This window comes from Arachis hypogaea, chromosome 20 (assembly GCF_003086295.3).
Source record: "Arachis hypogaea cultivar Tifrunner chromosome 20, arahy.Tifrunner.gnm2.J5K5, whole genome shotgun sequence".
NCBI classification, from domain to species: Eukaryota; Viridiplantae; Streptophyta; class Magnoliopsida; order Fabales; family Fabaceae; genus Arachis; species Arachis hypogaea.
Window position 1 is genome coordinate 116,419,336 of NC_092055.1, and position 4,246 is coordinate 116,423,581.

At 34.7% G+C, this 4,246-nt stretch overlaps 1 long non-coding RNA gene across 1 annotated transcript; it reads right to left on the reverse strand.

Annotated features, from left to right (window-relative positions):
• Positions 1-657: 657 nt before the first annotated feature.
• On the reverse strand, positions 658-3,165 carry LOC112785028 (uncharacterized). Its single transcript, XR_011878804.1, has 3 exons — positions 2,482-3,165; positions 919-1,018; positions 658-802 (listed from the first exon to the last, which is right to left on the reverse strand). It is a non-coding gene; the product is annotated as an uncharacterized lncRNA (long non-coding RNA).
• Between the last annotated feature and the right edge of the window lie 1,081 nt (positions 3,166-4,246).

A 4,246-nucleotide genomic window follows, 5' to 3' on the forward strand; every position in this document is an offset into this window, starting at 1 on the left:
TTAAGTTAAATGTTGAGAAAGATTTTTATCTAAAAGAAGTGTGAGTAGTATTATATTCAATATACATCGAAAATATTTTTGGATATAACTTTTATATTACTCTTTAGAATAGGAATAGATAGATACTTTGGAAGCACTACATGTAACTCATATCTGTATAAGAGTGTAAAAAAGATACGCTACAAGAGAGGCGTTACATTGCGGCGGTTTTTTATGATTGGCGGCGGTTTTAAATTGCTGCAAAATCAGACGCCGCGGCTCAGTTGACCGCCCTGATTATGGGCGCCAGGATTAGGTTTTGCGGCAACTAGATTAGCGGCGGTTTTAAACCGCCGCGATATACAAGTATTAGAATTTACCTATTTAGTTCATTTTTTACCGGCGGTTCGTAACTGCCGCAATGTAATTACATTTTTAATTTAGGACGGTTTGCGGCGGTATAAAACCGCCGCTAATTTTGCTGCAAATTATTTTTTTTCTTTTAAAAAATTGCTGATTTTTTTATTTAATTTTAAAGATAATTTTTTTGGCTTTTTTAGATTTTTTAATACTATAAATATATATATTTTTTATTTATTCACATCTTTTTTTCAACTGTAGATGTTGTCCTCAGTCTAATGGAATGAGTTTTACAACTTCATTTGCCAAAACATAAACTTCTCCAGAGCAAAATGAAACGATAAAATTATCACGATCTTGAATACTTTGCACAAATCCAACACTCTTTGGTCTAGCACCTTGCCACTCATAGATAGGAGCTGTGATAGTTCCAATAAATTTTACCCAGTCTCTCACTTCTAATCTAAATACAGCCAATGACAAACACATTTTAGTGGATAGAAGTCACATGGTAGAAAATAAATAGTTAAATACCAATACCCAATAAAAAGAAAATTAGCTGAAAATGATGTCTTATACTCATTGTAGGAGAAAGATGAACTCCTCTATTCATGAGTGTCTCCATCAGATCTTCAGATATCCATTCTTGGGGAAGGGCCTCCAAGATGTCACGTAGTGTCTTGCCATTGTCACAAAACATAACCCTCTCAGTCACAGTAGAGCATGAACATCTTAAATGAATTATCCACAATTGATAGATACTAAAAGCAAAGATCTGACAAACAGCTTCTACTAAGAAAAGATAAACTAACCAACAAATGAAAACTTTAAACAAAAAACAAAGATCTAAAAAAAATTATTTTACCCACAAAGATGATCTTCAAGTAGCTCTAGATTATTGGTTCCAAGTGGAATATCTTCCAACAATAAGAAATTCAATATATAACAAGTTATAAAGAGTTATTGGCTTTACCTATCAGATTATCTTAATAAAGTCAAAATGAAATTAAGATAGTCAAGCCCTTTTGTGAATGACACATATCACAGTAGGTAATGAATTGAATAATTAAAAAAGTATATTAATAAAATATATTTTTCAAGGAATCCTAGCATGGGTAGAAATGCTTTAAATGCTTTAAACCAGATAGAGTATTCTCAACCTCCTCGAATAAGGTTGTTTCATCATCTTGATCATTGAATCAAGCAAAGCCTCAAATTTCCAATTATGAATCAACCAACCAAGAAATGAAAAAGAGCAAATACAAGTACACAATACTCAACAGTGCCTAAAACTATAAACCACTAAACCCAACAAAATAGTTGACCTCAAACGGTCAAAACAAGGAGTACATATTGACACAGAACAATACACAAACATAGACAGGACATAACTTCAAATTTTTTTTTTGAAATTGGCTCATTATATATTAACATATAAAATTGTTTTGAAAAATGATATCAATATATGTTGATATTTTTACCTGCCTCATTGATGATCAAAACAAAGAGAGACAAATAAGTGCAAATGATACTTTATGGTTATTATATTTGTGTCATCAAATTTTGTATTACCTTGTCCTCTGTTGTTTGCAAGAAGTCACCATCATCTTGCCAATATTTCAAATAAATCAGGAAGGAATATTGTAAGCTATGAAGTTAACAGCTGAATGTTAATAAATCACAGGAATAGAAGATGTGAAAAATGGGGAGGCATGGAGGACATACTGATGATGAATCCAAAGGATTCCATTGATTGCATACAATATAATACATGCACATTTGATCAAGGATGATAATAATAAATTAAAGGCAAAATCATATGGATCACATTGGTCGAGATAACAAAGCATCACAGATATAAATAAAGAAGGCCAGATATGTTAATAAAGGAAGTTAAGTTTAAAATTACTAAATTATATTCGTAGATCACAGCCACAAAAATACATTCGATTCAGAAATGGAAGAAATAAAACTTTCAGCACAAGAATTAAAGGTACACGTAAGTAATTTATTTTCAGTTCTAAAATCATGAAAAATAAAATATAAGTGATACACACAGAAGACCTTTATTGTAAGAAAATTAAATTTAATAGTGAGAATAAAAAGAATACATATGGAGAATAAATCTAAATGCAATCTCACCTCTTCATCAGTAAATCCATGGATCGTATCTGCAACGCTCCAATAGGATGAAGAGGTTCGCCTGGTTTGAAGCGCAAGCGGTGGATGTCAAATAGGAGCAAGCCCTAGATTTGAAGTCCGCTGTTGGAGGGGAATTGATGGTGGATCTCAACGAGTAGGCGGAGTAGCTGAGAACAGATGTCGAATAAGGAGAGAACACAAATCGAGTGGAGATCACTGCCGCATCTGCAACACGAAGCTTCATTTTAATCTCTGACTACAACAAAGATAGGGACAAACAATCGCCACTCGCTAGATGGAGCAGGTGGCTCTCACAAAGATGGGTAGGTATCAGGTAGCTCTCATTTGATATGGAAAAGAAGAAGAATAGGGATTCACGCTGGATGTAAAAAGAAAAAATGGAAATTAGGGATTTTTTTTGTCTTTTATCTAACATAATAGATGATAAATCGGCAGTTTATTCCAAATCTGCCATAAATCGCATAATATACTAGCTGGGAAACTAAACCACTACAGCAGCCACCACAAAATTGCTAGATAGCAGCACTTTTTCAAATCGCCAAAAATTTTCGGCCGCTATCATCCGCTTCTATTGTAGTGATACTACGTAGTTATTTTGAATATAGAATTTTTTTTCAAAGTATTGGCATGTGATTTTTTTCCAGCTTTAAGATTTTCTAAGTTAAATATTAGAATAAGATACTATTCTTTTAATAGTTCTTGTGTAACTATTCATCGTACGTATACACATTGTTAAGTCGTTACTTGAGGTCGTTGGAGATAAAAAGAAGACTTTAGCTGTAGTCCGAGAAATGAGAATGTTGTTAGTAGAGCGGCAGCAGAGGTGGTATCTACAAAACTCCTTTGACTCCCAAGTTAGTATTTGATAACGCGGTAGAAAATGTTAGGGTAAGGTTGGTTACTTATAGGGAGGTCGACCCCTCCCCCATATTTCTGGCGTTCTATTGTGGGCCTTCTAGGGATCGTGAGCGTCTCACTATTCCTAGATTATCGCATCTCCTGTATTCATCATACTCTAAAAGCATTTGGTACAGAGGTCGATAGTTTTGCCAAGTGGCTAAGAGACTAGCCGGATGGTGAATATAGGGTCTGATCTTATATAATGGGGCAGTTTCAAACAATGCCCCTAATGCGAGAAGCTACAAGGATCGTGGTTGTCGCACTCGTAGATCATGCCGGCCCATTGGGTTATATAAGTGAGTCCTCTCTCCTAATGTTCCCGTAGGTTGGATTTTCTCACAGGAGTTCCATTGGTCTCGCACTTTCAATGGGATGTTATTGTCCCTCACGATTCTCAAGAACATCGTCTCGATTTACGTGCACATTAGTAGTGGGTTTTAAATGTATGTTGGAAAGTCGATTCTGTCCTTGTTCCTGCTCTTTCTTCTTACCAGTATTTATAGAAAACACAAGATCGCATTCTCACTTCTTTTGGATTTTCTCTTTTCCAATCTTCCTGCAATTCTGTTTCCATAATTGCTTTCGTGCATGACGTAGCACCCTTCATTGATCTATTTCCTTCTTCACCTCTGTGATTTCAAGTAAGCATTCTTTTTCTTTCTTTATGGATTTATTGCATTATCTTTCCTGCTTTCTAGTTCATTAGGGAGGAGCACTGTCTTTTAGGTGAACCTTTTTAGGATTAGAAGGTTGTCATTGCTACTTCATTGCATTAGATAGGTGATTTAGCATAGGGGTTGAAGTAGGATTTTTCTTATTTTATGTTGATTAGTAGAGGTGTTTG